Below are 25031 nucleotides of genomic sequence, written 5' to 3' on the forward strand. Positions count from 1 at the left end.
GTTCGGGCGGCGCGTGCTGCCGGAGGGGAGGTCGGCCCAAAGCTCCGGCGTGGGCCGTCGGCAGGGGAGCTCCATGGAGAAGACGAGGCGAGAGAAGTCGGGGGTGAGCGCCGGCCTGTCCCGGAGCGCGACGGGGTCCAGGGGAGCAGCGGCGTCGGGGGACGGCGAGTCCTCCTCGAGCGCCTCAAATGGCAGGCCCTCGCCGGCGGCGGCCGGAAGGGGTGAGCGCCGGCCTGTCCCGGAGCGCGACGGGGTCCAGGGGAGCAGCGGCGTCGGGGGACGGCGAATCCTCCTCGAGCGCCTCAAATGGCAGGCCCTCGCCGGCGGCGGCCTGAACCCTAGAGCGCGGTGGAGATCGGGGCCAAACGATGGGGACGAAATCGGATTTTTTTTTTGAGGGGAGGGAACGAAATTGGATGGGAAGGGCGGGGTGGGCTAGTTGGACACGAGGGACGGAAGGGCCTGTTCGACACGCGGCCGGGCTGATTACCTCTGTCGATTTTTTCTTCCCAAAATGCCCTCAGGATATCTATACTGAAGGACGGGAGCTCACCAGTGCATGGTCTACCGCTCGCGAGAACTGGAGCAGTATATGTCACCACACACCGTACGATTTCATGATCTGACGGTCAGAATTTACCCCAGGGTACCATAAAAGAGCTCAAATTAAATGGACTTCTTTCTGGCAGAAAATTCTGAATTGTGTAGAAGACACATGGGGCCGCCATGTCCTCCACCTCAAACCAAATCTCGTTACATGGATTCGGAGACATATATATGTATGAGCGATTATGACTGATCAACTTCCTCTGACGGACGGCCCTACAGGACTGAAATTTGGTCTGAAAGCGATTCCTTGCTTGACGACAGTCTCTCTATCCATAATAGTGGGCGGAGGCGCCGACGCCGACGACGAGGACTGGCAGGAAGCTTCATCAACGCTGGGCGTACGCGCTCGACGACGTACGTAACACAGTTTGGACGCGCGTCCTAGTTGTAATTGGCCTCCAGACAACAACAGCATGTTGCACACGTCGAAGCCTATTCCCACACACATAAATCTCAGTCTCCTCTCCTATCCGCCGATATATGTTTTTTTCTGGCTCTCTGGTCTCTGCAAGTCTTCGGTCTTCACCAAAGGGTGAGGCTGTGTTTGACATTTCTAACGCTGGCCGCCTAATCAGCGCAGGTAAGCACCGGCGTACGGCGTTTGTTTATGCCAAAATAAATCTAGTCCAAACAGGAGGGGGGTGGAAGAGAAGAGAAGGTCGAGGCCATGGTCTAGGCGTCTAGCTAGCTGCCTCTCTCCCTATATATACAAGGCCATGGCAAGGCTCGTAAAGGGCTAGAGAAGAAAGGATTGGAAGGCTACGGAAGCTAGCTGGTGAGAGAGGAGGAGGAGAGGGACCTTTGCCTTGCTCTAAGGAGAGATAGCTTGTCTTCTGTGAAGGAGATCGAGATGATCAAGGGAGACCAGCGGCAGCTTGGAGCTCATGAAGAGCGGTTGAAAGATCAGGTTTGGAACTGATTAATTTCTTCTCTTGATTTTGTATTTGTGCTGTCACATATGCTTCAAAGAGTTTGATTTTTTTTATTGAATGCTTGTTCATTTATTTGGATAAGTATGGTTAGGACTAGTGGTTAGGATTTGGCTGAGTTTCTCTCTTCTTTGGGTTGTGGCTCTTGATCCATGAATGGAAGTCAGGGACTTCTCTTTCTCATGTCAAAATCAGTCAGATGATCATCTTTAGGGACCACAGATCCTGGTACTAGTAGAACAGTCAAATTAAACATATGGATCAGCCAGGAATTGGATTTTTCAACAGCTAGCTGCTCGTCATCCAATAAATTCATGGTGTTATTAATTTTTTGATCATCTTATGCTAATATAGACTTTCATGCTGGCGTTGCAGATGAGAGATGATCATCGGGCCTCAGATGGCAATTTTTTCAAGTTCTTGCAAAACCAGTCAAGCACAGAAAAAGAGGTACATAATTATCAAACATGTTCAACAAACATAAACAGCACAACTTTTCTTAATTTGTTACATAAGGCAGGGCCTGGTAGGCAGTAAAAACTAGTAATAAGTAGACTTTAAATTTCTTAATTATCCTGAAATTCCTCAACTTATTCATGAAAAAAGTACCTAAATCTATTAGCTATGTATATTTGCCTATAGTTTTTTTTCATCTAACTAGGTACCAAACTAGTTAGCTCCCAGTAGTCATATATACAAACCCAGCCAAGTAGCCAACTAGGCATTATCATATGTGATTTGCTTAACTAATGAGAAATGACTAATTGAAGTGTCTCTGATGTGATGGTTTCATTCATTCAGGCTCAAGAAGACAAGATTGCGTCCACAAGGGCAGAGATGGGCGAAGTGAGAAAAGAGAACGAGAGGCTGAAGATGATGCTATCACGGATGGTGGAGGACCATCGCTCCCTTCAGAAGCAATTCGACGTTCTCCACCAGCAAGGGCGAGGCAAGAACCTCGCCGTTGGCTCACCGGATCATACATCACCGGTCGACGGCCCCGGGTTCGTCTCTTTGCGCCTTGGAACAAGCGCCGTCATGAGCAGGCAGAACATGGGAGAAGAGATCAAGGACAGCACTAATAATCCAGATGGCAAGGGCATCTTTCTTGGACTTTCATCAGCCTGCGGAGCTGTTGGTGCAAGAACTGATGGAAGTGAGACGAAGGTGCGGCCAGATGTGGTGACATTGAGCCCTCGAGGCAGCTCCGAGGGGGAGGCCGCGGAGACGACAACGTCAGCCGCAGCAAGCAAGATGGCGAAGAACCCGAGAATCACCGTCAGCGGCGCGGAAACGGAGGAGGAGGTGGCCCGGCAGCCACTGGCCAAGAAGGCCAGGGTGTCGGTGAGGGCAAGGTGTGACACACCAACGGTACGTACATCTACATATACTCTAGGATACCTAATTAAGAACTTGAATGGTAAATGCATGAAAGGGATGTGGAAACTCATATGCGTATATATGATTTGAATGTATGGTTTGTTGGCGATCGATCAGATGAACGATGGGTGCCAGTGGAGGAAGTACGGGCAGAAGATATCCAAGGGGAACCCGTGTCCACGCGCCTACTACCGCTGCACCGTCGCAACAGGGTGTCCCGTCAGAAAACAGGTATGTATATTCACTGCAATACATCCAAAAGAACCCCAAAACATGGTACCAAAGAATCTGCGGCGAAGTGTGTTTCGCAAACCAAACATGATGAAGAACCTGTGTTTTGAATTTCGGCCGAATTTCGGCCATCTCGGCCTGGGGCGAAATATACTTTCCAGCGAAAAAATAGATTTTGGTCAAATTTCTGCCAAATTTTAGTCAAATTTTGGCCGAAATTCGGCCATCTCAGCCTGGGGCGAAAAATTTCACAAACCCAAAATCAAACCTTGCGAAGAACTATACATGTGTTGCTTCCAAACATTGCAGTGCAACTTAATTAGCACTCCCTCTATTTGTAATTAACCCTAAACCAAAAATGCTTCTATGTTCCGCAAACCAAACTTGACCAAGACCTATACATGTGTTGCTTTAATGTCAGGAAGTTGGCGCCGGCTAACAGATGTATTATATACAGCTCATAAAAAAAATTCAATGCTGAACTGTTGAAGCTCGACACTTACAGATCAAAAATGTATACAACCCCAAATACCCTTTTGTAAAATTCAGGGAGATCCTTTTTTTTATACATTGGTTTCCAGCGAGATCTAATTATGTCGTATTGGCAGAGCCATAGTACGTATTCTTATGTTTGCCCAAAATTAGCAAGATGTGTTCTCTTTTCTCGTATATTTCTCAAGTGGATGCCTAATACAATTCATATTTAAGGTTCAAAACTAGCCAGTATCAAGTTCCCCTTCAAAAAAGTACTAGTACCAAGTGGCACAATCAACTAAATTAAGCCGCCATGTGCATATGGTCCCAAATCCGGCGTCCAGACTCCATTAATCAAGCGTTGGAGCGCCACCGGGGAGGGAGGGAGGGAGCTAGCGGGCCTAAACAGAAGAGCACGTAGCCGGAGATCGGAGCCTGACCTGATCACGGGGGAGGGCCGGAGCCGCCGGGGCGGTGATCGGGTTCCCTCCCCTCGCTTGCCCGGGCGTGGCTTCTCCGGCAACGGCAAGGGCGCTATTGGGTTTTAGGGCGTGCTGGGAATGGTAGTAAGTAAATACGGGGGTGTATAGTTTACACTTGTATCTTACAGGCCGCGTAGCAAAATTGGGCTGGAAACCAAACGACGAGCCGAGACCTATATTTATTTTACACGTGTATTGGAGGAAACACGACAATCCAATCAAGGCCTTAGGCTGATCGCGTCGAAACAAATTGGTCCAGGTCCCACATGCCAGTGGCCGATGGGGGTTTAGTATGCTAGAGCCTGGAAAAGACTCTGATGGGCTTTGGGTTGGGCCAGCGTTGCCACATGTGTGTGTGTGCTGCATGCCATTTCAAGCAAGTCCAACCTTTTTCCCCTAAAAAAAGCAAGTCCAACCTTTCCCTCAAAAAAAAGCAAGTGCAACCTCCCCTCATGGAAAAAAACAATGTCCAAAATATATCCATGGTAAAAGTTCCCAATAACTTTGAAAAACACTGAGTTCATAGACATAGCATCTCTCTCTCTCTCTCTCTCTCTCTCTCTCTCTCTCTCTCTCTCTCTCTCTCTCTCTCTCTCTCTCTCTTTGTGGGTAAGACATAGCATATCTCTAACATGGCACAAGATTTCCAATATAAGTTCAGCTTGGGAAATAGATATGGCAGATTCAAATGCGGTAGCATTAATATGCACAGTTCACATATGTATGTGAATTTCTTCTTCATAGCATGATTTCTTTTTTGTTTCTCAGGTTGCCAGTTCAATATATAATTGAAAATTCATGACATGATAGACCTAAATTGTGTCTACGTGGCCGGAGGTCGCTCCCCCCCAACCCCCCGTGTCGCTCCCGCGAGCGGCGGGGGAAACCCTCGCCGCCACCGGTCCTAGCCCCCCTCCCCTCCTCCTCTCTCCTCGCCGCCGCCGCACTCGCTGGCGGGCAAAGCACGGCCGACCGCGGCCGCGGCGGGGCCTCCTCTCCTTCCCGAATGGTGGTGGGCGGCGCTGGACGACCTCGCCGGTCGGGGATGCGGTGCTTCGTGGGGCACGGCAGCGCAGGTGGCTGCTGCCCCGGCGTGGTGGGCTACGTGCGGTGGTCGTCGGGGTTGCGCCCGTGGTGGCAGAGGCGGCGGTGCGGGCTTGGCGGCGGCGGAGGCCCAAATCGATCTGGATCTGGGGGCTCTCCTCTGGCTGGCGGCCCGGGGGCTGGCCAGGACCGGGCATGGTCATGGCGCTGGGCGTGGACAGCGGTGGCATGCGGCCAGCTACTACAGGCGGCTTCTTCCGGTGCGGCGGTTGTCCTTGGTGGATTTGGGCTGCCACGGCGTGGTGGGAGCCCATGGTGGTGGCATGGGTCGGCTCGTGGCGGCGGTGTTGCGTCGGCGTGGTTCAGCTCATGGTGGTGTACAGGTCGTGGCGCTGGGCTCTCCGGCGTCGGCTCGTCTGCGTGTGGCCCTTAGGGATGTTGTTGGTCTCTCTCGTGGATGCAGACGGTTGTGGCCGGTACGGCTCCTCGCGCCGCTGAGTGGGTGGCCGGTTTGGGCCATGTGCTGATCCAGGCTGGGATTCCGGGTTGGTCGTCGGGGGTGACGTTTGGAGAGGTGGTGGGAGAGATGGGTGGTGCCGATGCGGTCGGGCCACCCGTCACCGGCAGGGGTGCCGGACGTTGACGTAGTCCACTCCCGCCTCGCCTCTTCTCCGACCTGGCCACTCTCTAATCGATTTGGCCATTCCTATCGCTGGCGGCTCTGTCGGTGGTAGGAGCTTGCCGGTCGGCTCATCGCCTATAACCATGAAGGACCTTTCAAGTGTCTTGTTTCTCGGGCGGCGGCACAGGTGGTGGGAGCCGCAGTGCTCGTGGGCTGATGCCACGGCTCAGGTGTGGGCGGCTAGCCGCCATGGCCGCGTGGGCGGTGTGGTGGTAGGCGTTTCATCGTCCTAACGAAGGCGGAGTATACTTACCGGGGTGAAAACCCTGTCTGGTTTAGGCCAGACCGATGGAGGTGGCGTCTGTGGGCGTCGTCATCTTCCTGGAGTCTCTGTTGTGGTTGCTCCCTCCCTTTGTCGTGCTCCGGATGAAAATCCGATCTCTGGATCGGGCGGTGGCGGCGCTACGGTGTCGTGCCCTTCCTGAAGGCACCGTCTTGGTGTGCATGGTGTCGGCGATTCTCAACTTCACCTCTTCGTGATCTCATCGGAAGGGCATCGGCGGCTCCGTAGTGATGCTTACTGTCTTCTCTTGTTGTCTGCGTCGAGTATGTCGGTGTGGTGTTGTTGTAGCCCTTTGGCACCTATGTATCTGTCCCTGGGAGAATGTGGTTCTCGTGTTGTGTGTTGTGGTTTGTATCGGATCCGTTTGTTGGTGGTTGGTGCTTTATATATAAGGCGGGGTGAAAGCCTTTTTCGATAATTGTGTCTACGTACGTACTCAACTATTTAAAGGATTTTCAATAACTTTTAGCATGGGTTTTTTAGCCAGTTGCACAAGAACTTCATGTATAAAATGAGTGTGCACATTGTGCGCTCGGTATAAGAACAAACAATCTTCTCACCATGCATTGGATTTGCACTTGAATTAATCAAGTTTTGAAGTAAAAAATTTAACTAATCAAAGATGCTTTAAAACTCTTGCTCATATTTCTTCAATGGCGCCATCCACACACACACTACACACATCATTCTTCCTTGCCATGATGACCAACCGAGAACTGACCGTGCACTCTTTTTTCCTAGGTGCAAAGATGCGGGGAGGACATGTCGATCCTGATCACCACCTATGAGGGTGCGCACAACCACCCATTGTCTGCCTCCGCCACCGCCATGGCATCCACCACCTCGGCCGCGGCATCCATGCTCATGTCAGGCTCCTCTACCTCGCTCGGCTTCCCCTCTGCCGCCTCCAGCCTCCACGGCCTTCGGTTCGGCCTCCCGGGGGCGGCCAACAGTGCCTCCTCTAACAAGCTGGGTGGCCGACCGTTCTTCCTCCCGGCCGCCACCGGCGCGTCCATCAGTGCTACCCCATCGTACCCCACCATTACACTTGACCTCACCTCGCAGGCCGCCTCACAGCAGGCCTTCTCCCTCAGCAATAGCAACAGGTTCTCCTCCAGCTTCACCAGCTCTCATGGCCACAGCGGTAACACTGGTAGGTACCCTTCGACGAGCTTCTCCTTCTCCGGCTCCGGCGCCAGTAGCCTGCCCGGCGCCACCGCATGGCCGGCCGGAGTTGGATCGTACCTGAGCTACAGATCCTCGTCCAGTGCGCCCTACAACGGCGCCGGCAAGAGCTCGTTCGAGGCCACGCTGAGCAGCATCAATGGAAGACAGCAAGGCTCGGCGGCATTCCTCCACCAGTCGGTCACTACCAGAATTTGATACGTTGCCGAGGCCCATGACCGTCGGCATAGGGCCAAAAGCCGTCGGCAAAGGGTTACGCCGACGGTCCCCGTCGGCAACTCGTACGTCGGCGTACCTCAGGTCGGCCGTCGGCATACAAAAACCGTCGGCATAGTGAGCTAAGCCGATGGGGGCCGTACCACCGTCGGCATACATACCCCGTCAGCAACATTTTCCACCTGACGGACGTTGACGGCGCCACCTGACACGTGGCAGCTTCTGGGCGACCGTGGCCTGGCGGTACGCCGACGGTTAGGCCGTCGGCATAGTTTTGGGCCTATGCCGACAGCCCAACCTTCGGCATAGCTCCGTGCCACGGCTGCCCAGGTGCTGCCACGTGTCAGATACGCCGACGATTAGGCCGTCGACATAGGCCTATGCCGACGGCCTAATCGTCGGCGTATCTGTGCGACAGGGTTTCCCAGGTGCTGCCACATGTCAGCTACTGGTATCACAGAGGCACTATGCCGATGGCCTAACCGTAGGCATAGATGCAAACCTATATTCATGAATGAATAATACAAATGATATTGCAAAAATTGAATAAAAGAACTATATTCATAATAAATGGAACATTTCAATTATTTGGTCTGATTATTTGGTCTGAATAATAAACAATAGACTTTATTAATATGAATGTCAATTACAAGTATTTAGGAATTACACTTGGAGGAAAAAGAAATAAAAGAAAGGAAAAGTCCTAAACTAAACCTATACTAAACTATCTGGTTCTTCATCTTCTGCTTCTTTCTTCCAGTTCATCAACCTGCAAAAAAAGAAACAACATAACCGTCGGCATAGGTATGCACTGTTTTTATTTTTAAAATTTTTGTGCTGCATTTTTAAAATTTTTATATATGTAAAACTGTGTCTATCATAGCTTCCCACAGAACTAGTTAAGTGTCCCTAAACTTTTAACGGTTCAAAAGTTATCAAAAAATATGAAATAAATATGGGAGCATCTCTCTAATGTAATAAGATGATCCAACGGAGGGATTGTCAAAATATGCATCTGTGTGTCCTCGGCAAAAATAATAAGCATTTCAGCTCACTGCGACATAAATATATACTGAACTATTTGTTTTTTTGTTCAGGACACATACAGTCGTATTTTTTTAATCCCTCCGTTGGATCATGTTATTCGTCACCCTGAGCGAGGAATAGTTATTGTTCACCCCCCTCTATTTTACCATCAATGCACCGTAATTTTACGTTCCGTAAGTTTTGTTTTATTTCTGATGCAAAAAAGGGACGGTAAGAAAATATATAATCTCCGTAAAAATATTTTATGTTACGTAAAATTACAAACATAAAAATATAGTGTAAAATACACATAAACGGCAAATTTTCCTATCTTATGACCTATATTTTTATTTTCTTATGTCAAATTTTATGTAGTGAATCAATAAGAATGTAACTATTTGAATTTCAAACATGATTTAATTATGAAATGATCGTAAGATTACCTCGGGTAAAGAATAACTTATTCTACATCTGGGTGATGAATAGTAACACTATATATATATATATATATATCATAAATCTCGAAAATTCTGACTAAAATCCATATATAATTTGTGTATGTTTAAGTTTATATAAATTAGATTTAAATTAATCAAATCTAAAGTTTAAAAAATGCAAAACGAGAAACATATAATATATACGCCGACGGCATGGCCGTCGGCATAGAGGGCCCACGTGGTTTTTTGCGGAATAAAAAAAGTGTACAAGCTATGCCGACGGCCTCCGTTAGGGCCGTCGGCATAGTGGTGACGGCGTCAACCCTTCGTCTGTACCTTGGTCGACGGACCCACCTGCATGCCGACGGCGTCTCTATGCCGATGGCCCCCGTCGGCATCGTGGAAGATACGCCGACGGCCCTCCTACGCCGACGGCCCCCGTCGGCATAGATGGAGGTTTGCCGACTGCTTTAGTATGCCTACGGCCTTTCCAAGGCCGTCGGCATACCACCATCTATGCTGACGGGGGCCGTCGGCGTAGAAAAAGCCGTCGGCAGCGGCTATTATTCTGGTAGTGGGTGCAGCAGAGGGTGGCTCCCGTGAGCGGTGGCAGCACGACGCCGACCGTGCTCACTGACACGATCGCCAAGGCGATCACGTCAGACCCGGGCTTCCACACAGCGCTCGCGGCCGCCATCACGTCTTATGTTGGCAAGCCGGCTGCAGGAGGCAGCAAGGGGCTCGAGTGGGGTGAGCACCTCGGGCTGGGGCCATCCAGTGCGGCAGCCGCGGCATGCTCGTCGGCAGTGCTGGCACGATCGTCATCAACGGGGGCCGCACAGAGCGGTTCCCCGAACGGGAGGATGACGTTGCAGGCGTCGCTGGCGTTGTCGGGCTCCACGAGTGCTACTGCTTCGACATTGTGAAGAACAGGGAGCACATTAATTTGGTAGCTGAAGGTTCTGACTTCTGAGTTATGTTTGTGGATTGAGTTGAACATTTCGTGTAGATATATACTGACTTAGCATAACTGCTGAAAATGTGTTGATTGATTCATCATTCACAGCCTAAACACACGCCACGAGTTCAGGCCTGCACGAGTTTTTGTACGCGACAAGTTATTTGCAAGTTGCCTGAAAAAAATATGTTTGCAGTGATCATAACTAGGCCTGCCGATTTCCCAAGTGTCCACCATTGCTTACAGCCCTCTGCCACTATCAATCTAGTCTCCTGTTGAATTAGCACGCAATTGTGGTATGAAACTGCAGCAGAAAATCAGGTCCAAAACATGAATCAAACGGAGCCTAAGATTACTTTGTTTTTAGCGCAGTGTATTTTCCACAGCCACATGCAGCCGCTCGACACTTGCTACCACCGCTGTGAGGGCATACATTTAATGAAAATTACCCACCTGCCATTCCATTAGTCATTGCTCAACATGAATTCAACTATTTAAGGATCGTTGCTCAAGAAACCATGGAGAACCTCCTTAGAAGATGTCTAGATCAGGGAGTGTTTGACAAAAAACTACCACTTTAGGGGTTTGCGTCCCACAAAACTACCAGTTTAAAAAAAAGTGACTAAAAACTATCAAAATTTTCTAATTTCGTGACTAAAAACTACCAATTTCAGATAATGACCAGTTTAGACGATTTAAACGTGTTTATAACAGGCGGGGCTCATCTGTCAGCACTGACGTGGCGTCAAAGCCAACTTCACAGGAGAGCGGACGCCGGTCGCCTCGCCTATCCCCGAGATCTGGGGCGTCAATGGAGTTTCGCCGGCGTTCCACCCGGCTGTGACGACCGGACCGCATCAGGGCTGTCCCCGACGACCTGCTCCTCCTCGTCCCCGCCCGCCTCCGCTGCGCCCGGGCCGCCGCGCACACCGGCCTCATCTCGCGTCGGTGGCGCGGCCTCGCGGCCCGCCTCCGCGAGATCGTCTTCTGTGGCGTCGCCCTCCACAGACTCGAAGCGGCTCGGTCGTGCTCGCTGCCTCCGCGCCGAACGCCACCAACGGCCTCGCCGACGTTGAGGTCGGCTCGGTGAGCTCGTACGGGCCGCGACCGCCGCCGAGCGTCGGCCTGAACGTCACCATCACGCCCAACCGGTCGTCGCCCGACGCCGACACCAGCCAGCTCGCCGTGCGGATCGAGTACGACGCCCCCGCGCACCGCCTCTCGGTCTACGCCCACGACACGGCTGCCGGCGACCCACCCGTCAACGACACAGCCACCCTGCTCCTCGACGCGCCGCTCGACCTTGCCGCCCGCCAAGGCCGCGCTGGTGGGGTTCTACGCCTCCACGTCCCACGCTGGCGTCCGGCAGGGGCGGCTGCGTCGGGGCCGGTGCGAGGAAGCGGCTGCGCGGGGACGCGACGCCGGGCCCTCCCTTCTAAGCCCGGTGGATGGCGGCAGGTTCAGCTGCTGCGCGTGGGCGCGACGCTGGGCCCTCCCTGCTGAGCCCGGTGGCAGCAGCACCATGGCTCTGGCCTCCCTCTCGCCTCCGGCGACGACCGCCGGGGAGCCGGGATGCACAGAAGTTGTTTGTGAAAATGCCAAAGAAAGATAGAGAGGAGGAAGGAGAATGACGTGTGGGTCCCACCTGTAATAACGGTCAACTGAACGGTCAACATGTTTAAATCGTTTAAACTGGTCATTATCTGAAAGTGGTAGTTTTTAGTCACAAAATTAGAGAATTTTGGTAGTTTTCGGTCACTTTTTTTAAACTGGTAGTTCTGTGAGACGCAAACCCCTAAAATGGTAGTTTTTTGTCAAACACTCCTAGATCAGGAGAACCTTTGAATTGTAGTCTGTAGGGTTGTATAGGCTGAATAGCTGAACAGTCACAAACAGTTATACCGTGACAGTACGTCTGATTTCAGATTCAGAAACAATCTTTGTTGCTAGTGCAGTAAAAACTTGGTAGGTTTCTGACTGATGCATTGCCATGTTTTTTTCAACTCATAAATGCTAGTGGACTCCGTAGGTCGAGTTACATGGAATCTAATATATGATAGAATGGGACTTTTCTTGCCATTTGACATCTTACAATTCCGTCATGCAGAGTTTAGTATTGAATTGTTAGACATTAGACAGTGAAACTCACACGGTCCTATCCTCAGAACCTGATAAGTACGGAAATTCTACAACCACGGGACAACTTGCAATCTTATATCATTGGTCTGCCGTGCCGTACATTGCCTGATTTTCTTATTAGAGGCTGAACTTGGTGGTTGACAATTACTAACGCCTAATTAGCAGAGATAATTTTGGGAATCATTGACATTTTGTATTACTAGGGGAGGACAGGACAGGACAGCTCAGTATGCTGCAATCTGCATGTTCAGTTGACCAAATTCAAAGAAGTGGTCCGCCAAGGATACACCTCGATTAACAAAACTCTGTTTGATTTTTTTTGATTTTTTTTTCAAAAAGGAGACTCTCCGGTCTCTGCATCAGAACAATGCATACAACCATCTTATTAAACCAAATAAATAAGTTCCAACAAGGTCTTAAAGTCTTCAACTGAAAATTGAAAAAACTCAGACAGAGCCAAAATGGGATAGAAACACAAACTAGCGAAATAAAGGACGTCACAACCGGCTGGCAAAAGAGAGATAGGTAAACTAATTGTCTATCCTATTACATGACCGCCATCCAAACCGGTTGAAGATATTCCGAGCTACCATCTCCCAGCGGATAGATCCAGTAACCAAACGCTCCCTGGCCTCCGTCGGAGTGAGTAGCGACCACGAACGGATCAACGCCGTGGCTCTAAAAATAACCTGCAAAAAATGAATGTGTGTTGTCCTGTTAAAAACCAAATCATTTCTGCAATTCCAGAGCTCCCACACCAAGGCACAGACTCCTACACGAATATGTCTCGCTAATTCGGGCTCTACCCCGTTAAGCCGCGTTCCAAATAACGTGTTGACTGAACTCGGTGGAGTAATATTAAAAGCAATATGGACCGTCCTCCATAAAACTTAGCTAGCGGGCAATCAAGAAAAAGGTGCTTGATCGTCTCATACCGATCACAGAAACTACACCTAGTAGGTCCTGTCCAATTACGCTTTGTCAAGTTGTCCTTGGTTAAAATAACTTGTTTATGGTGAAATCACATAAACACTTTGATTTTCAAAGGGACTTTGACAGCCCAAACATGTTTGGAACTAGGAATCGAGCTTGAATTGATAACATCAACATACATTGATTTAACTGTAAATACTTCAGACCTAGTAAGCTTCCAGCGTAATTCATTGGGTTGTTGGAAAAGCTGAACGTCCATCAGTCTACTTACTAGATGTAGCCATTCTTCCTAACGATTACCCACTAACGCCCTTTTGAACTGAATATTAAGGGGGATAGATTGTAAAACCGTTGCAACAAAAAACTCACATCGTTGAACAATACGATACAAAGACGGGTATTGGATGGCTAAGGGTGCCTCTCCGAGCCAAGTATCCTCCCAGAATCGCGTACTGGCACCGTCACCAACAATAAACTTTGTCCTATTAAACAAGGAAAGCTTTACTTTCATAAGCCCTTTCCAAAAGGGTGAATCAGTCGGTCTTACTGTCACCTGAGACAAAGTTTTGGTTTGAAGATACTTGCTACGAAGGATTTGCACCCAAGTGGCGTCAGTCCCACTTGATAACTTCCACAACCACTTGCTGAGAAGACATCTGTTCTTAACTTCAAGATTCTCAATACCAAGACCCCCTTGGTCTTTCGGTCTACAGATGATATCCCATTTGACTAAACGGTATTTTCTTTTTAGCTCATTACCCTGCCAAAAGAAACGCGGTCGATAGAAGTCCAGTCTTTTCCTAACTCCAACTGGGACTTCGAAGAAAGACAAAAGAAACATAGGCATACTAGTGAGAACCGAATTTATCAAAATTAATCGGCCTCCGTATGACATGAACTTGCCCTTCCAGCAACTCAGTTTCTTTTCAAATCGGTCCTCGATGCACTTCCACTCTCTATTTGTCAGTTTACGATGGTGGATTGGTATTCCTAAGTAGGTGAAAGGCAAAGCCCCCAAATCACACCCAAACAATTGCCTATAAGCCTCTTGTTCATCATTGGCTCTACCAAAGCAGAACAACTCGCTTTTGTGAAAGTTAATCTTTAACCCAGTCAATTGTTCAAATAAGCATAACACCAGCTTCATATTTCTCGCTTTTGCCAAGTCATGCTCCATAAAGATGATTGTATCATCGGCGTACTGGAGGATGGACACACCTCCATCAACGAGATGAGGTACCAGGCCACCCACTTGACCAGCCTCCTTAGCCCTTCCTATCATAATTGCCAACATATCAACTACAATGTTGAACAGGATAGGGGACATCGGATCCCCTTGTCTCAGGCCCTTTTGTGTCTGGAAATAATGACCGATCTCGTCATTCACTTTAATTCCAACACTCTCTTTTTGCGTATATGATTCAACCTGGCGTCGCAAGACTTCATCAAAACCTTTCATATGCAACGCCTGTTGTAGGAATGGCCATTTTACTTTATTGTATGCTTTCTCGAAATCCACCTTAAAGATAACTCCATCCAATTTTTTCGAGTGGATTTCATGGAGCGTTTCATGCAGGACCACCACCCCTTCTAGGATGTTTCTGTCCGGCATGAAAGCAGTTTGGGAATGCTGCACCACAGAATGCGCAATCTATGTGAGCCGATTAGTCCCAACCTTGGTGAAAATTTTGAAACTAACATTGAGAAGGCAGATCGGCCTGAACTACTCGATTCTCACAGCATCCGTTTTCTTAGGAAGCAGTGTTATTGTTCCAAAATTTAAGTGAAATAACTGAAACTGTCTAGAGAAAAGATCGTGGAACATTGGAAGTAAATCCCCCTTAATAATGTGCCAACATCTTTTGTAAAACTCCGCCGGGAATCCATCAGGCCCGCGAGCCTTATTGTTTTTCATCTGCGCTATAGCATCAAACACCTCCTTCTCCGAGAATGGGGCAACCAGAATATCATTATCATTAGCAGTTAGTTGAGGCACATCCTCAATCCTGGACTCATCGAGGGATACACAACTATCCTCTGGAGGACCAAATAACTGCTTATAATACTCGGTGATGTAAAGTTTCAGGTTGTCCTGCCCTACAATCGTTCCTTCATCTTGCTCAAGCTGAAAGATTCTCTTCTTTCTGTGCTTGCCATTAGCAATCAAGTGAAAGAATTGAGTGTTTGCGTCCCCCTGGACCACTCTGCGAACCTTCGCCCGCAACGCCCACTTCAACTCTTCTTCGCGGAGAAGTTCTTTCAATCTCATCTCCGCATCTAGCTTAATCTGGAACTCTGCAGATTGCAAAATTGTGGATTCGGCTTTTATATCTAGGGACTGAATCAGAGAAAGGAGCCTTTCCTTTTCAATCTTATAAATCCCACTAAGGTGTTTAGCCCATCCTCGTAGGAAACTTCTCAAATGCCTAATCTTGTTCTGCCAACGCTTGACAGAAGTCGTACCTCCTACATCTTTAGCCCATTCCCTGGCAACCTGATCCAAGAAACCTTCTCATTCAAACCATGCAAGTTCGAAAGAAAAAGGTGTTTTTGTTTCCCACGTGGTTTGGCTCACCTGAGTCCACGAATAAAGGTGTGTGATCCAAGATTTCGCGCGAGAGAGCCTGGACCATTACGAGAGGGAACTTCTGTTCCCACTCGACACTCGCGAGAACTCGATCCAGCTTCTCATACGTCGGGTTTGGCAAAGCGTTAGCCCAGGTAAATTTTCTACCGGAAAGCTCTATCTCTCTCAAATCCAAGATTTCAATAATGGTATTGAACATAAACGACCATCTGCCGTCAAAATTATCATTATTCTTTTCCTCTCTCCTCCTAATGATGTTGAAGTCACCCCCAACCAAAATTGAGAGCTGCTCGGATTCGCATATTCGAACCAGGTCCGCCAAAAACTCCGGTTTAAGCTCGGGTTGTGCGGCACCATACACCGCCACCAGAGCCCAGTTAAACCCATCAGCTTTGGACCTGACCCGAAATTTAACCGCGAAGTCACCCATCACTACACTTTGGACTTCCAGTGAATTGCATCTCACTCCAATCAAGATCCCACCCGATCTTCCTCGCGGAGGAAGGCAATGCCAATCAAAATTGACACCACCCGATAAAGTGTTGAGAAACTGTGGCGCAAAATTATCCCTACCAGTTTCTGAGAGAGCAATGAAATCTAATCGATGCTCAAGAGACGCCTTAGCAAGAAACCTTCTTTTAGCCAAGTCCTTCAGACCTCTGCTATTCCAAAAGATTCCTTTCATATGTCATCATGAAATTTTTTGGCCGTTCGAATCCTAGCACTCCTATGAACCGCGGAAGCAGGATAAACCTTCCGCTTCCACTTACGCTTGGGTTTACTATGGTCCTCCATCCGGTCCTCATAACCGGGCTCGGTTGGTCTTGCTACTGCATGCTCTAGAATTACATCCTCTTCCTCAGATTCAAGAGTGGATGGTGCAAGATCCGCACAAAAATTATCGAGCACTCTTACCCTGTCGGGTGGTAGGTGCGACATATGCCAACGGGTGGCTTATCATTGTGGGAGCCAGTAAGACGTCGCCGGTGCCTGGAAACGGGATGAGGCGAAGACATGCACACCGGCGAATCTTACCCAGCTTCGGGGCTCTCCGTGGAGATAACACCCCTACTGCTGCTCTGCGGGGTCTCCGCATGATCACTAGATGGACAAGTAGCTACACAATGCTCCTTGAGCTGTTCGGTGGGAGGAGGAAGCAGGGCACGGCTAGCTTGCTTCTTCTCCTTGTGTGGTGTCTAAAACTAGCTGGGGGTCCAACCCTTTGCATGGGTGCCCCGGGGGGTTTATATAGGCCTACCCCCCGGGGGTACAATGGTAATCCGAGTGGGCGCGGGGCCCAGCCGTCTGTGACTGCGCTCGCCGGCTTCTGCGCCGGCCGCTGGGGCCCGCCAACTGGTGGGTCCCGCCGGCTGCCGGCTCCTCGGTCGACAGGCAGGCCCCACTGTCCGGGACCTGGTCGGCAGCTGGCTACAGTTGCTCCATCTTGGTGACGTGGGCTTCGTCGTGGTAGGCGTGGCTACAGTACCGCCGCCCGGCGGGCGATTACTGTAGCCTCACCACGTCTTGTCTCCTTAATGGGGCATCTCCTTTGAGGAAGATGGCAAGCCGGCTGCGGGGAGTCGGCTCTCTCTTGGGCCGACTAGGGGAGGTGTGGCCGCCTTCGGGTGTCTCTCTGCCCAAAGGGACCCACCGCCCGTGGGCCGCGCTGGTAGTCCGTCGTGGATCGCATCAGGGTCGGCATGGCAACAGTGTTGCGCCGGGCGGGTCATGGTCACCCATACGGCGCACTGTGTCGATCGTGCTCCGGGATTTGGGGGTGGCAGGCTTTACTGTAGCCACGCCCCGTCACATCGCCGCTAGGTGGATGCGAACTTTGGGGGTACGGTCTCGACTGCTTCAAGGGAGCCGACTTCTTGGAGTCTGCCTTCTCGCGGCCGGCGTCTCGAAGTCGGCCCTCCCGCGGCTTTCTTCGCGAGGGCTAAAGTCGGGCCGCCTTCCGAAAGCCGGCCTGGATGACAGCCAGCAAGGGGAAGGCGGCCCCACGTCTTGGATTCTTGAGAGCCGGACGGGCTCGTAATTTTTTCAGAAGGGCCAGGGGAAGCCGGCTAGGCTACCCATGGCTATTTACTCCGACAGTAGTCCCCGAAGCTGATCGAGCTTCGAGGCGGTCAGAGGGACGAGAAGCTTGGTCAGCTTCCTACCCTGAGGAGCCGGCTTTGCTGGTGTATGCCGATTTCAGAGAGCTCTTGTGTCTTGCAGGCGGGATGGTGGTTGACCCGCGTGCTGACCGCGGGCCCTCCCGTGGGCCACGTGGCAGCGGAAACCTGCCAGTGCACGCGCGCGATGGGACGCCGCCGCAGGCCCGGGCCCGCCACTCCTAGGCCTCGGCCCGAGCGCTGATCTTCTGCGGCCCAGGTGGACCGCTCGCCTTCCCATGGTGATTTTATTTCGCCGTTAGGGCGTAATAAACGCGGGACGTGGGGGAGTGGGCACGATCGATCCCCACATTCCCCCACGCCGCGCCTCCTCAGCTCCGCCGCGCGAACCTATAAGTAGGGGGAGGAGGGGGAGAGACAGAGGTTCGCACGCTCTCTCTCACTCTGCCCCTCTTTGTCCTCCTTTCTTCCTCTCGCTGCCATCGCAGCTTCCCGTCTCAGCGCCGCCGTGCCGCCGCATCGTCTTGCTCCCATGGCGCTGTCGAGCTCGTGGGACGGCTCCAACGTCCATGAGGACCATGTTGAGTTCCTCCGCCAGACTCGGCGCCTGCCCGACGCCAACCTCGTGCGGGTCCGCCTGGCGCCGGAGACGGAGATCTCGCCGGCCCCGGAGGAGGGCGAGCGGGTCGTCTTCCGCTCGCACTTCCTACGCGGCTTCGGCCTTCCGGCGAGCGGATTCCTGCGCTCCTTCCTCGAGTTCTACAATCTTCAGCCGCATCACCTCACGCCCAACGCGGTGATGCTGCTGTCGGCCTTCGTCTCTCTCTGCGAAGGTTTCTTGGGGGAGCTCCCCACGCTGGAACTCTGGGGGGAATTCTTCCAGAGCAAACTCGGCACCGTCGTCGCAGGCGTGCCCGCCCCCTGCGGGGCCTACATCGCCATGAGGAGGTCGGGCGAGAACAACCCGTTCCCGTCCATCCCCCTGATCCAGTTGGTGAAGATCTGGCAGAAGTCGTACTTCTACGTGAAGAATGTCGCCCAGCAAGGAGACCACGTCAACCTGCCGGCTTACGTAGCCGACCCGCCGGCTGGGAGGCAGCCCTCATGGAGTTTCCGGTCCAGGTCACTGTCTCAGGCTGGGAACGCTGCCGTCTCCCGGCTTCGGGTGATGATCCAGTCGGAAGGCCTGAGCGGGGCCGACTTGGTGGCCGCCTTCGTGGAGCGCCGGATACTTCCTCTCCAAAGCCGGCCCCACATGATGTGTCAGATGAGCGGCCGCTTCGACCCAAGCCGGCTGAGCACCAGGGAGATGCCTCATGCGGAGGTGTCGTACATGGTAAATTATATCTCCAATTGCAAGCTCGCCGAGGACTGGCGATACGGCAAGGTGTCGTATTCTCGCGCCAACCCTCCGCACGTGGTAGGCTTTCCTCTCTTTCTTCTTTTTGTTGGTAGCCGGCTTTATGATGGCCGGCTTCTGATCGGTCGGTTCTTCTTAGCAGAACCCCCTTCTTCCGCCGACGACCGGGGCAGCAGGGATAGAATGCCAGTACGTCCCCGACTGCACGGTGGACGACATCGACGACCCGGATTTGGGGGTGGCCGCCATGGAAGACGCCGTCGTGGGGGACGACGCCGAGCCCGGAGGCACAGGGCTTACCGCCAGCTTCGAGGACTGGCCGGATGATGCCGAAGCCGAAGTCGCCCCGCGTTGCCAGCCGGCGGCCGACCATCAAGGCGCGGGCTCGTCCACCGCGCCGGCGCATAGAAGCGCCGGGCTGCGTCAATCCTCTTTGGCACTTGGCCGAAGAAGTCCAAAGCCTCCACCGCGGCGACCAAACGAGATGAGGCGGCCGCGAAAGCGGCCCGCTTCCGCAAGGCGGTGAAGCAGCCTCAGGCGGTCTCAGCGTAAGTCGTCGATTGCCTGGTCGCATGCTTTTCATCATTCTCTCCTGTTCGAACATTCTTCCTAACCTTTTCCCGCTCGCTGGACAGGGCGCCGCTTTCCCTTGAGCGGGGTCCGGGCGGCTCCGTAGTTGGGCCGACTAGAGGGTCTTCGGGCTCCCGCCGCATGGACCCCCGCGCCGACCTCAGGGAGGCCACGGAGCGGAACGCCCGTGAGGCGCAGGAGGAGCGTGAAGCGGCGAAAAAAGCGGCCGCCCAGGCGGCGAGGGAGCAGGCCGACGCGGCAGCCAAGGCCTAGGCGGAGGCGGCGACCGCGGAAACGAAGGCGGAGGGTTAACGTAACCAGCCTCCGCTGCTCGCCATTCCCCTCCGAGCCGTGGCCCCTGACACCCCATTGCCCCTGGCGGAGGAAATCGTCCAAGACCCGCCGCTGATGGAGAGGAGGGAGGACCTCGTGGTCTTCGCGGGGAGAGCGCCGCCGGCAGCGCCAACCGGAGCGGGCCAAGGCGGCCAATCGTCAGCGGCGCCAGAGGAGCCGGCCGGGGGTGAGCCAAAGGACGGAGCCGGCCTCGAGGTGCAGCCGGTGACGCGTCGGCGCGCAGGGGGAGGCGCCGCTCCGCCGGAGTCGCGCCGAGTTGCGGGCGCCGGCCAGTCGGCGGAGGCTCTGGAGGCGGCCAGCACCGCCACGTCCGAGTGGAATCCCAGCATGGGGACTGGCGAGCTGAATGTGGCGGCTCAAGAGGTCCGGAGCCGGCTTCAAGCTCAGGCCGCCCTGCTGCAGCAGTACACCCAGGAGTTCCTGTCGACGCGGGCCGCCATCCGGGTGAGTCTTTCATTCTTGGCCGCTTTGGTCTCTTGATTTCTTCCGTGGGGGCGCGTTAGCGCACCCACTGGGTGTAGTCCCCGAGATTCGGGCCGACTGCTGAGCAGTCGGGTCGGATCTTTCTTGACGACTACCTTATATTTGCTTCCTGTCTGAACTTCCAGGAATATCATAACTCCCGTGCTGCCGCCTTCAACTCCCAGGCTCAGGAGTTGGGTCGGAAGACTGACGACCTGGCCAACAGCCGAAGTAAGTGCTTGATCTTGTCTGTCTTCTGTGGGGGCGCGTCAGCGCACCCACTGGGTGTAGTCTCCGAGATTCGGGCCGACTGCTGAGCAGTCGGGTCGGATCTTCCTTGACGACTTTTTCCTTATTGGTTTTTTCTTTCATCTTCCGTGCTTTCAGGGGCCAACGCCGACTTGAGGAGGGAGCTCGGCGAAGCGCAGGCCGCCCTTCGTACCAAGGATGCTGAGTACGCTGCCTTGGTCCAGGAGCGTGACCGCCTGGCCAAGAAGCTGGCTGACCAGGAGGAGAGCCACAAGGCGGCCCTGCAGAAAGCGCAGGATAGCGAGGCCGCCCTGAAGGCAGAGTTTGAGACCGAGGCGGCGAGCTGGGCTGAGACCCGGCAAGCGCTGGATGAAGGCTTCGGCCGCATTAAGGACTTGATCGACGGTAAGCCGCCTTCCTCGCTCCTCTCCTGCCCCTTGCCGCCTGGTTGTTGGCCTGACTTGTGATGTTGCCTATTTTCTTGTGCAGACTACTTTCCCGGCTACTCCACCTTCGCCGCCCAAACCATCGAGGCCCATCACGAGGCGCACCGTCAGGCGGGGGTCAACATCACGCCGGACGCGAATCGGACGCTTGAGGAGCAGCTCTTGGCTGTCCAAGCGCGGCTGCAGCCGGCTCACCGAATGCTTCGCCGGCTCCAACGTGCCGGGGCACGGGTGTTGGCCGCCCTCTGGCCCGGCGAGATGATCCCCCGCACCCCAAGCCGGACTGCCGACTGGCTGGAGGTTGCAGTCGGTCGCTTTGAAGCTTGGAAGGCGTCGGCGGCCCGTCTTGGAGCCGGGCGGGCGTTGGAGTTCGTTCGAGCTTGGTACCCAGGGCTGAACCTGGACCAGCTGCGCACTTGGCGGCTGGAGGCCGACGCGGAGCTGGAGGAGGTGCGGCCGGCTATCGCCCAGCGTGCTTCGACGATCGCCGAGTGCACCGACATCAGCGTTTTTGTGCCTGAAATCAATGATGACGGCGTTGCCCAGCCGGAGGAGTGGTTCGGGCTGAACCTGGAGGTGGGCGAGGACTCGGCAGAGGAGATCGCCTCCAGCGACGAGGGCGAGGATGATGAAGAAGAGGACGGTGAAGACGTCGAGCCAGCTAGTGGAACAACCGGTCGGCCTCAGGCTGACTGTGGCTCCAGCAACGAGGCGCGTGGAAGCGCGCCCTCTGCGGGGGGCGGTGATCAAGCCGAGGTTCGCCAGCCGGCCACTCCTTCAGCCGGCACAACCGTCTCCGCCGACCAGCCCGGCTCGTCGGTCGCTCCGCCAGCTTGACCTGCCGTCCTTATTTTTCCTGCTTATTGCCTTTTGAACAATCTTTATTAAGCTTTCGCAATTCCACCCACTGGGGGTGTATCCAAACTATGTTGAATGCTGGCCTCTTGGAGGTATTTTATGTAAATATTATTATGTGCATGTTTGGTTTCCATTCGCGTATGCTTTTTATCCTTAGGCTTTTTCCTTTGCCGCCTTCCCTCTTTGGGGAGGCAAGTACTCGAGCTTTCTTGGATTGAAGTGAAGTGAATGGAAACCGGCCGGCCGGCTACTTTGGTAGTCGGTCAGTGGTAGGCGGCAAACCGGCCTTCGTTATATTAGTCCGTTGGTCCCTGGCCATTTTTCGTGTGGGCATCCTTTCCTGATTTTGACTCTTGCCAGCCGGACAGCCGGTTCTTCGAACTGCGACTTTGGCAAGAGCTAAGCCTGGGTGTCGGCACACTACTTGTCTGACCGCGGGTAGGACTTCTAATATAACTCCAGTCGGCCAGTCCCCGGGCCGACTAGTCGAACCCGGTGCCGGACGGAACAAGTAAATGAAATGACAAGGTCATAAGCATGATACTTTTCATTCATAGATAAAAGATGGCAATCCCCGAGCCCTCCTCGGGGGGCCTATTGTCTCGTACTTAGTACAAAAGTTAGCGTGATACATACTGCATTTCAACCGTAAAATCTTCGAAGGAGGTTGGCGTTCCATGGTCGTTCCGACTCCTTGCCGGAGTCGTCTCTCTTGCGTGCCTTGGGCTTCTGCGCGTCGATTAGGTAGTAGGAGTCGTTGCCTAGAGCTCTGCTGATGACGAAGGGGCCCTCCCAAGGGGCCGAGAGCTTGTGCTAGCCGGCTGTTCGCTGGATCAGCCGGAGCACAAGATCGCCCTCTTGGAAGGATCTTGGACTGACCTTCCGACTGTGGTAGCGGCGCAAACCCTGCTGGTAGATGGCAGACCGGCTGAGGGCTAACAGCCGGCCTTCTTCCAGCAGGTCGACACCGTCTTCTCGTGCTTCCTTGGCCTCCGCCTCCTTGTACATGGTTACCCGGGGCGAGTCGAACTCGATGTCGGTTGGGATGATCGCCTCGGCACCATACACGAGGAAGAAAGGAGTGAAGCCGGTTGACTTGTTTGGGGTAGTGCGCAGACTCCAGAGGACAGCCGGCAGCTCATCGAGCCAACAGCCGGCTGAACGCTCCAGTGGTACGACCAGTCGGGGCTTGATGCCGGAGAGGATGAGGCCGTTGGCTCGCTCGACCTGGCCGTTTGACTGCGGGTGGGCGACGGACGCTAAGTCCAGCCGGATACCTTGCGCTGCGCAGAAACGTGCCAAGGCTCCTTTGGCAAAATTCGTGCCATTGTCGGTGATGATGCTGTGTGGCACGCCGTACCGAGTTGTTATGTCTGCGATGAATGTCACAGCAGTTGGCCCATTCAGCTTCTTGATCGGCTTTGCCTCAATCCACTTGGTGAATTTGTCCACGGCGACGAGCAAATGCGTCATGCGGCCGCGTGCCGTCTTGAATGGGCCCACCATGTCCAGTCCCCAAACGGCGAAGGGCCAGGTGAGGGGAATGGTCTTGAGTGCCGAAGCCGGCATGTGTTGCTTGGAGCTGAAGAGTTGGCACCCTTTGCAATATTTAACTAATTCTTTGGCGTCATCCAAAGCAGTCGGCCAGAAGAAACCATGGCGGAAAGCTTTGGCGACGAGTGATCTTGAAGCCGCATGGTGGCCGCATTCTCCTTGGTGAATGTCTTTGAGGATTGCAATGCCCTTCTCTTGCTCGACGCACCGTTGGAGGACTCCAGTGACACTGCGCTTGACGAGTTCTCTGTTGACGATTGTGTATGCTCCGGCTCGACGTTGGACTTGTCTTGTCTCTGTTTCGTCAGCCGGCAGATCTTGGTTTACTAGGAAGTTGAGGATGGACTGAGCCCATGACGGAGCCGCGACTTCTCCTACTGCTAATGTGGCTACTGCCACCAGGGTGGGCGGGCTGGGTGGTGAAATGCTGGAGTCGGCCGCCGGCTGTTGTGTTGGTGCAGTCCCCGGGCCGGCTACTGCAGTCCCCGAGCCGGGTGTGGCAGTCCCTGAGCCGGTTGCCGAAGTCCCGGGCCGACTACTGAAGTCCCGGGGTCGCCTGCTTGGTTCTTCGAGCCGGACCCGGCCGCGTCGGGGTCAGGCGGTACGAAGATGGAATCAGACTCTGGAGACGGCTTGATGGACGGCTTGAGGAGGCGTTGTAGAGCGACGCCGGTTGGTATTGCTTGCCGAGTGGAGCCTATTCGAGCCAGGGCATCGGCTGGCTCGTTGTCGGCTTGCGGTACGTGGAGGAACTCGCATCCTTCAAAGTATCCGCTGAGTTGTTGAACCAGGAAGCGGTAGCTTGCCATATTTGCGTCCTTGGAGTCCCAGTCACCGGATGATTGCTGAACCACCAAGTCTGAGTCGCCATAACATAGGATCCGGCAGATGCCGAGTTCCTTGGCAAGCCGGAGCCCGTGTATGAGTGCCTCGTACTCGGCTACATTGTTGGAGGCGGCAAAGTGAATCTGCAGCATGTATCTGAGCTTGTCGCCTTTGGGAGAGGAAAGGACGACGCCGGCTCCCAAGCCGGTGCGCATCTTGGACCCGTCAAAGTGCATGCGCCAATGGGTGGAGTCGGGAGCCGGCGGCAGGTACTGGGTCTCGGCCCAGTCGACGAGGAAGTCGGCCAGTGCTTGGGACTTGATGGCGGTGCGGGGCTGGTAGAAGATTATGTAAGGGGCCAGCTCGATAGCCCATTTCGCCACCCGGCCGGATGCGTCCCGGCTGCCTATGATCTCGGCCAGCGGGGCGGTGCATACGACCGTGACGGGATGCTCTTGAAAGTAGGGCTTCATCTTCTTGGCGGTGAAGTACACGCCGTAACACATCTTCTGGTAGTGCGGGTAGTTCTGCTTTGAAGCGGACAGCACCTCGCTCAAATAATACACTGGCCTCTGGACCGGCTGGGCTCGGCCTTCTTTTGGGCGTTGGACTATGATGACGGTGCTGACCACCCGGCCGGT

The 25031-nt window shown here is 53.4% G+C and overlaps 2 pseudogenes across 1 annotated transcript; one reads left to right on the plus strand and one right to left on the minus strand.

The window, feature by feature from the left end:
- Window positions 1–1111: 1111 nt before the first annotated feature.
- LOC125532069 (putative WRKY transcription factor 61) lies at window positions 1112–10629 on the plus strand (annotated as a pseudogene). The gene is made up of 6 exons (XR_015610497.1): window positions 1112–1516; window positions 1914–1988; window positions 2340–2909; window positions 3036–3149; window positions 6856–7479; window positions 9554–10629. The product of XR_015610497.1 is annotated as a putative WRKY transcription factor 61 (transcript).
- A 1131-nt stretch (window positions 10630–11760) lies between these two features.
- LOC147957955 (uncharacterized) overlaps window positions 11761–25031 on the minus strand; it is a 29553-nt pseudogene continuing 16282 nt past the window's right edge.

This window comes from Triticum urartu, chromosome 7A (assembly GCF_056163025.1).
Source record: "Triticum urartu cultivar PI428250 chromosome 7A, HENAU_Tu73, whole genome shotgun sequence".
In the NCBI taxonomy this organism is placed as follows: Eukaryota; Viridiplantae; Streptophyta; class Magnoliopsida; order Poales; family Poaceae; genus Triticum; species Triticum urartu.